Source organism: Salarias fasciatus, chromosome 18, assembly GCF_902148845.1.
Source record: "Salarias fasciatus chromosome 18, fSalaFa1.1, whole genome shotgun sequence".
NCBI lineage: Eukaryota > Metazoa > Chordata > Actinopteri > Blenniiformes > Blenniidae > Salarias > Salarias fasciatus.
Window position 1 is genome coordinate 16583959 of NC_043762.1, and position 9486 is coordinate 16593444.

Sequence of the window (9486 nt, forward strand, 5' to 3'; positions counted from 1 at the left end):
CATCACACAGCAAATGAGTCACACTTCTGTTCGTGGCTGACCCGAACCCGCAGCCTGTCCCACCGGCCGCTCTGCCAGACTCCGGCCCGTCATTAGCTCGCCATTAAACAATACAGAGAGCAGAAAAGAGCCAGCTGCACGCCACAACCAGCTGTGCAGTTATTATCACCCTGCTGTGTCTGCACGTGTGTGTGTGTGCGCGTGTGTGTGTGTGTGTGTGTGTGTCTTTATCACGTGCCCCTTTTTTTAACGCTTATTTCTTTGTTTAACATATAAAACAGGCTTTGCTTAAGCCTGTATCAACTTTTAGAGCCTTTGATCATTTTTCTCTGCTCATCCTTCTTCATATTTAATACTTATAAAAGTGCGTGCGCGCGAGCGTGGGTGCGTGCGTGCGTGCGTGCGTGCGTGCGTGCGTGCGTATCTCCATAATTAGGGCAGGCCAGCCACACACGGGTCTCCCCTGACACTTCCCCTCGAAGATCTAAATATTCATGAAACTCTAAATGCTTTCATGAGCTCCGTAATTATGGACAGAAAATAGATGGAGAGAGACAAAAACAGATAGGAAAAGAAAGTTAAAAAAAATTTTTAAAAAAAATCAAGAAATGCCTTCACACTTTTCAGAAACAGTCCCGCACTGTGAACAGGTAACATCAGCACAGTAGTTCTGCCGTAGAAATGAGAGACTCTGTTTTTTTATTATTATTGTTTTACTAGGTGATCATTTCCATATCTCCCATTTGTGGACATCTACTGCAGTAACAGTTTCTCCATTTGATCTTAGGGACTCGGTTCTGTTGTATCTGATGTATCTAGTTATTATCTAAATGATAAGCTGGTAAATTACAGCTGATGGGAGGTTACGATGCGGCAGCAGCAGCTGTTTCCTCTTCTCGCTGAAGTGGGAAATTTTTTTTCTGTCTCAAGCTTCCCAGGAGTCAAAATCAATAATCAGTTATGGCTGTACTTATTTTAGTGAAAGACAAGATTCTAAATACATTCCTACTTGGATTACAAAATCACTAAAGCATATCTAAAAATACATAAATAACCAAAATAAAAAAAAATGTGTTGAGGCTGACATCAGAGAAGAGTTTCATACAATTAATTTGAAGCAAATGCGTTTGGTACAAGTTTTTCCGTCTGTGTTTGTAATCAGTGAAGAGTCTGCTGATTGAACACAAGACTCTGTTGCTGTTTTCATTTCACATATTTAACCAAAAGAATGTAACATGCATGATCGTAGGCCTGAGGCTTATTATTCTACAAGCACACAGTGTTGTGCAGCATTGCAGCTCAGTACTCCTAACAATAAATGTCTGTATGGCAGTTTAACATATCATGGAGATTCAGTCGATGAAACTGAGATAACAGCGCACACTTTGGATTTGATAAAGATAGTAGTGATATGAATATGGATGTTTAATTCTGCCAGTATTGATCCAAAAAGCTAAATAATATTGTCCTACTTGCTTTAAAATACAGCCACTGTGTTTTTAACTGCAGCATAGGTTCAGTTCTGTTAAACAAGGAAATGCACATATGTGGCATGAAAAGAAATTTTAAAAAAAGACTAAAACAAAATAAATATTAATAATATTCTTTATCACAGTGGGGAAAAAAAAACTAATTAGAGATCCAGAATGGCTGCAGGATGTCAGGTGAACATCCAGCATGTGAGTAAAAGTTGTATAAATTTCCAATAATTATTTGCGATAAATAAAAGCACTAAACTGTGAACTTATGTCTTTTTGCTCTTTCTCTGTGTCCTAATTCACATCAACTCTGAGTGACTTCTAAAGTGTAAAATGTCTTTGTCAGTTGAAATTAGCTGCATTCTCCACAGTATCATCCACAATTGCAATTTTCCAAGTTTTTTTTTTTTTTAATTGCTGGTCTTTTAGTATTTAGCTCTATGATTTGTTTCCACTACTCTTGCAATCTTCATGTGTTGGATAACATGCTATAACAATGCAATTTCCCACGATGGATTATAATCTATCTGTGTTACATCAATCTGGTGAAAGAAATGGATGCGTAGATAAATAGTGATATACCCGCTACTCCCGTGTACGACTCTGAACAGAGTAAGAAAAGAAAGGAGTGATGTGCCTCACTTTCCTGATAAACATGTAAAATTCGGTGCTGAATTTATTATTGATTTATTTCAACAACTTCTTGTTTTGCTGGCACATTTTCCAGGCTAAACGAACAGTAAAACTTCGCAGTGATGTAAATATCACTTCCAAAAACAGGCTAATGTCAGTTTTATTACCCAGACTCATTAACATTTAGAAAGTGTTCACTTTGCTGCAGATAGTTTCTTTTTGTTCCTCTGCCCGTTTCCCCCAAGAGTCCCTCCACTGGGTTCACCCTATCCCCTTTAAAGCCTGAGGAGAAATCCAATAGCACATCTAAAATTAGTGCAAATATGATGTGTGATAAGCAGGCCTTCACAGGGAAGTCTCGTCTATATTTGGCTTATTAAGTAAACAGTAGGAGAAGCCGGCACGGATTCCTGTTACAAAACATTCTCAGACATGATCGGCGAGAGCACTTCCAGGCTTTTAAAGAACGTCTGACAGGAAACTCTTTGTTTCTCCTTTTAGTCAAACAGGAGTATCGCCTGACATCCCAGCAGACCTGAGTAAGTACAACTTCCACCGTATTCTTCCACTGCGCCCGCTCTCTGAAGTTTCCTGCTGGAGACAAAACGATCACACGCCTGTTTTACATTCCAGGATGAGTCAATCGATTTTATCCTGCAGGAAAAGCCATCAGATAGCGTCACGGAAGCCACGGAATCGCAGGCAGACTGCGGCACGGGGCTGCTGATTCAGAGCCGATTGTCCCCGGCGCTGACACACAACTGGGCCGAACGGACACAGACACAACAACAGAATGACAAACGAGCGCGGGCGTGGGATCTCGGACGCCCCCCGTCATCTATATGTAAATGAGCGCGGAGCGACTGTCCTCTGCTCGGCCCTCCTCACTCTCCAGAAACCCAAAGATAGAGCAAACTTCCGATCAGGGCAGACAAGATGGCAGGCGAGATGATTGTGAGCGACGGGAAGCCAAACGACGCGCGACACGACGGGACGCGGCGAGGTGAAATGAGCTAAAGATGACGCGTTTACGGGCGGCGGGCTTTAGCTGGAACCAAGGTCTGTTTGTCACAACAGTAATGATTTCATGTTCCCCGTCGTCTCCCCAAGGGCTCTTACTGCGGGCCTGTCAGGCCAGATTCCCCGTGAGGAGGACTTTGATTAACGAGTCACCGCCGCAATGCCTCCTCGACAGACTGACGCGGAACATGCCGGGAAACAACACCGAGACAGCGCGCATCAACCTCAGCCCGGATGAACTGATGAGCAAGCGAGAACGTGACGAGGCGCGCCGGAAAAGCTGCGCGCTGCGGCTGTTTCTCAGGAGCTTCTGAATTCATCTTTGCCAGTTAAGCATTCAGAGGAGAGCCGCCAGCAGCTGCTTGGAGACGACCGTTAGATCATTACTTGAACCGTCCTGTCACAGATTCGGCCTCTCTGACCCCCTACAGGCCAAACAGCCACCATCAGGTGAAACCGTGAGGAACAGATTCTATGTATGTGATCGGTATGTCATATTTTTCTATGTATGTGTGTAATGTTAGGGTTAAAAAAAAAAAAAAACATTCTATTTGACGCCGCACTTGTATTTACGTCTTTTCATCATGTGAAAAATAAACCGCTGAACGGATCATTTGTTCCTAAAGTTTCCAAATTTTGCACCCTGCGATGCATAGACAGCCAGGTCAGAGTAATTTCAAAGCCTCCTTTTCACACTTTGCTCATACTTGTTAAAACATGACTCTCAGTATGACTCTGAGAAACACAACACTTTGGTTTTATGCTGTGATCTTCACGGGTTCACATCTTAAGAGTCTGCTTCCTGTTGGAGCCGGTTTCCTGTGGTACTCTGCTGCGCTGCACAGCGAACATGGCGGGAGGCGTAGTAGGAGGGGAAATAATTAAAAATAAGGGCGGCCAGTGGAAAGCAACTTGTACCGACCGTGACCAGTAACAGCTGCCCGTCTTGTCTGAGGGAAATATTAAGCGACAGTCACAAAAAAACGGCCTAAAATTTGACTGAAAAGTCAATTCAGAAACCAAAATCTTGAAGAACTGAAGTGAAAATCATGCCGAGTCAACTCAGGTTCAGCTTTTATGATGATTTGGCATTTACATTGCTGCAGCAACGTCATCAGCGCCCAGAAGGGTTATGCAGACAGAATTTCCTCTATCTCAATCTGGGGTTTTTTTTGTTTTTTTTTTACCAGTCCTCACACACACACGCACACAATGCCAGTATCCGTTCATTTTAAAGAGCCGTGACACGGCGTGATAAGACACAGCAGAGTCAAAAAAATCTTTATCTTGCCTCCAAAGCCGAATCCCATCTGCCTCTTCCCTCACACTGACTCATCACGCAGCTTATTAAGGGGAGATTTTTTAGAAATGGAAGGGAAAGCAGAAAGTTAAGACACAAAATAAAACAGATTAGCATGGGGGAGTGGAGGAAGAAATATATATACACAGGATGCACAACAAGCCGACGGTTTCTGGGAAAATGCAGGTGTCCTGGTGTATGCAGAGAACTGTGGGTGTAAACAGGTAAAAATATTCTTCAATCTTTGAAAGGCCGTTTGATGCGCGCAGAGCCGGGAAGCACACCCGCTCAAAGCTTTCAGAATTCAAGATGCAAGTCTGAGCCCCACAGGCACTTTACGTGTCAGTTTTCACACAAGCGCTGCAAGACGCTGAACAAACATTAGAAGCACGGCGTCTGTGGGAAAGTAAGAAATACACACGGCTGAAACGCGAGTTGAAGCGCATCTCGCAAACGCGTTGAAGATTTCAGCCGCAGCCAGTGCAGCACATGTTTGTTGGAATAGATGATGAAACGTCAGCTGGAGCGACTGATGTACAGACCGATGCAAAAGATCCATACTTCCAACGACACGTGTCTGTTTTTAGATCAGATCTCGTGCTAAAATATGGACATTTACATTCCAGGTACTATTTTTAAACAAACATGGTGTGATCAGAACTGCTCGGAATTTTGAAAACAGCCTCCAAGGTGGAATGTTTTGAAAACGTAGGAGTTCCGTTGCCATGGATGAGTCAATCGATTACCGTGTACCAAGACCATGGTACAGAGTAGATGGACAATAACAACAATGGCAGCCTCCAGAGTGACATGACCCCCAGTCTATATCCTCCTGGGACTTGGATTCACGTCGGTATTTCATGTTTAAGTAACTGGAATTGAGAGTGAAACATTAAAACTATTTTTTCATGAAGTTTCGGACTGTTGGAGAATAAAAATCCACACTCACACAAGGAGCGTGTGCAGATGATATGGTTTATTAAAGCAAAATGCAAATATAGATGCAAAGGTGTCACTTTCCGATGGGTGAAATGCATCTGAACACAGTCAACCTGAGAGCAAGCTGGGAAAGTGGGTGGCTTTCAAACTCTCCAAGAAACAGGTCTGGTGTCACTCCGCACGGCAAAGGTTTGTCTGAAACTTGAAAAATATATTCTCACTCGTTGCTGGCAGCCCGCTGAGAATGCACAGCGCCTTCACCCAAAGTCTGCTGGGATCAGCTCCAGCATTTCTTTATTGTGCTCATATGCATGAGTTTTCACACTTTCACATTGTGCGACCTATATAACGACAAAGCCTTCCAGCAACGTTATCGAGACCGCTAGAAATGTTAACGGCAGAAATATGAGTAACAGCTGAACAGCGAATGCGCATTAATGTAGTGTGATCATAAATTACACCTCCTTTAGGTTGATGTAAGTGATGCTAAGTGCTTGTTTGCCTCTTTTCTGAACTCTGGAGGCTACAATAAAGCAGCACTGCAGGAGGCGGCCATGCTGCTTATCTGCTATAGCTGCATTAATATTAAGTAGGACTTTCCCAACACAGCATATAACACAAAACTGACAGTGATTTTAACTGAAAGTAAAGGAGGAGACTTTTTAAGGCCCTGTTTTCACTTTGAAGATACTCCCGTAAATAAAAAAAAAAAAATCTGAAAATGTAAATCGTTCAAAGTATAGTGCACTGAGGCATATGGTGACACACCTGGTTACAGCCGCCTCTCCGTCACCATTTATCTATACGAGTGTTTGAACAACAGCTCACGGATCCAGCGCCAGTCGGCGTGTCGAGGATGAAAACTGAGTCTCTGAGTAGAAAAACAAGGACAAAACATGTAGAGTGAGGGTCAAGGCAGGAAAAGAGGAAATTGTGGCAAGAAATGAAGTGAGACAGAGGCCAAGCCCCAATGTCCGCACTCTCTGCTCCAGCCTGCAGACGCTCAGGGCTGTGCCACTGTCGGATTACCAAGCGCTCAGCGGCCTCTTGCAGACCGTTTTGTGCCCATTATGCACACTTTCCATACATCTGCATCGCTACAGACTTTGCCTGAGGGGAAAAACCCAGAGTTCATAGCAGTGCAAAGTGTGGAACGAGGATGCAAGATCTGAAAACAAACAAATATCAGACGGCTTACAGCATCAATATAAAAATGCGACTTATTAATGATAATGCTAATAATGTTGTGTGAGGATGATAAGAATAAGCTTTAAAAACACACCTTATTTATGTAGCAGGGAGGAATTACATTTAATCAGCTCTAAATAATATATAAAAAGTTATTTAGACCAAATTAAAATCCTCTGCACTAAGAAAAAAATGCTCAATTTCCAAGTACTTTATTAAACTAAACTCGAAGTCGGGCTGTAACAATGCATGTATTGATAATATGTTCCTCCCACTGCACTTATTTTGTCATCGGTGGGAACACATGAGTGCACATAACAGTATCGGCGTCTGAAATCAGCCTTAATTACCTGCAAATGTCAGCTATCTGCAGAAATTCCAATATTGCTTGCTCTTGGATAATGAAACGATAATTGAGCGTTGAAACATATTACGCATTAGAAGAGAGGAGTAACCAGTTATTGGATTGCATATGGTCCTTCATCAGATGAGGCATGTTTCTTTATATAGCAGCATATTCACACATAAGGTGTGAACATGAAATGAATGGAATTAATAAAAATAGTTCAATATTTTGAACTATTTAGAGAAATTTCAATCAAACTGCCACACAGAGCCAAGGCAACAATTATTTAGATGCAGTATCAAGATGATTCTAGTAGAAGATATTAGCTTCAAGGTAATTTGCAGTAAATTAGCTGACCTCGGATATTCTGTAAATTGGTTCTCCTGGTGAGAAGCAGAGAAACTGAATAATGCTGACGTTTACTGGGTTTTGAGCCTGTGAACACTGCAAACGTATTTCACGCCATTACTCACCCTTCGACACCACTCAGCTCACACATATCCCCAACACAACAAACCATTCCCATCTTTTAGTTCATTTTATATTATGATCTTACTTTCAGTTTACCTTTTTTTCTTACAAGATTGATCGCTTTGCATTTTATTTAGTCTAAACATTAACTTCATTATTTTTCAAATGTAATTGAAGTTTAGTCATCTTCTTCAAAAAGTGCTCTCGTCCACTTCTCTTTCTAAATGTCAGCCCCATAATAATCAATATGTTATTAAAAGATGCCACATTCATATTCTTCTTTAATAACAGTTAATGTTTGATCCAAAATGAAACTCTGTGGGTTCAAGTTTCAGAGCTGAGGAACAAAACCTGGAGAGAGCCTAACAGGAAAGTTGGAGCTTCAGATCCGAGAAAGTGAAACTAAAAGAAGAGTTCAGAAGAAGGATGAGAGGAGGGAGAGAGAGAGGAGAAACAGGACAGTGTGAGGAGAGGCTGGTGAACGGCCCGATCTCCCGTAGTGACCGGCTGGTCAGGTCCAGCAGACAGATAAATGACCCCCTGTCAGCTACTACAATACTCTGTGCCCTCCTCCTCCATCTCTATTCCTCATGTCTCCCCTCACACCTCACCCTCATTCCTACAGCTGACAAGCCATTCATCAACAGATTGGACTTCTACAAACACGCACGTGTCGATTTTGCCGACAAGTTCTTGGTAAATGAGTCATTTCAAAGCACATGTGTGACCTTTGTCTCTTGTTTATAGATCCGTCGCCTCTGTCCATCCCTATCCACTCCTTTTTTCTCCTCCCCTTCCCTACCTGGACACATCAACTGCCCCAAATTATCCGTGTCCTTGCCATATTTCCCATCTTGGCTCAGGAAATGTCAAAAGTGTAGAAACACTCTCCTCACAGTGAAGAGGTCGTGGGTTCAAATACCGGCTGGGCCTTTCTGTGTACAGTTTGCATGTTCTCCCTCTGTGTGTATGTGGGTTTCTCTGAAGCACTCTGGTTTCCTCCCAGGAAAAAACATGCAGGTTAACTTGTGACCCCAAACTGACCCTATACGTGTGAATATGGGTGTGTGTGGTTGTCTGCCTCTCTGTTTGTCTTGATGGACTGGTGGCCTGTCCTGACCTCTAGCCAGGATTCCCTCTCGCACCCAACACCCCTGTGTCATCCATCAATACATCCACATAGAAGATGCTCTTATTTTATATTTACAACTGCACTGTTTTGAAACAGCATACACTCATTTTTAGACATCCAAACAATGATGTAAATACACTGCAATAGAAAACTCATTTAATAATGACATTAATATAAGTAACTCTTGTACATACAGTTCACAACAAAGAGCAAACTGCAAATAAAACCTAATCAAGTGAAGAAAAAGTCAAGAAAAGTCAACACACATTTCAACACCCAAACATTCAACCTACCCTTGAAAAAGTGGGATGAATATTATTCCTTTGTTTTCAGAGAGAGAGGATACAACACGCTGCTCGCCTCTCTGCAACTAAACTCCAGAAACCCAGCAGGTAGTAAACACAGAGACACTCACCCAACAAGAGACACAACTCGGCTGCAAACCGCGCGCCTGTCCTCAGATTTCTCTGCGACGCCTTGTCCCCTTCTGCTGAAGACAACTACGAGGTTAATTCCGACGCTGTTGCAGTTGTTTCGTGCAGATGTTACATGCAGATGTGTCCTCGGCGCAGCGGGGCTTTCTTTGTTGCAGCAAACAGCGGATCGACACATTCAGGCGGCTGTCCGTTTAGTCCGCAGAGCCGGCGGTGATTGGCTGCTCACCCGGTGACGCAATGATGTGCTCTCACCTGATTGGCTCTTGCTCTAACGCTGCATTCAAGGGCTGCTCGTAAATATCAAATTGACAGAACCTTTCTGATTAAATTAGTGGCGTTAATCAATTGTTTTTTGGAAGGAGTTCATTTTTTTTTGTTGTTGAACAGTCCAAAACACAGTAGGATATGTGTAACATTTTCAATATTCAAATGAAGAATGTAATCCTCACAATTCACCTGTACTGCACAGGGATAAAAAAAAAGAAAAAAAAAAGAAACGATGTCTCAATGACAGTGAAATTAGTTTTCTCTCCGATTTCTTT

At 42.5% G+C, this 9486-nt stretch overlaps 1 long non-coding RNA gene across 1 annotated transcript; it reads right to left on the minus strand.

Annotated features, from left to right (window-relative positions):
* Positions 1–462: 462 nt before the first annotated feature.
* On the minus strand, positions 463–5274 carry LOC115406166 (uncharacterized). Its single transcript, XR_003933496.1, has 3 exons — positions 5199–5274; positions 1733–1736; positions 463–475 (listed from the first exon to the last, which is right to left on the minus strand). It is a non-coding gene; the product is annotated as an uncharacterized LOC115406166 (long non-coding RNA).
* Between the last annotated feature and the right edge of the window lie 4212 nt (positions 5275–9486).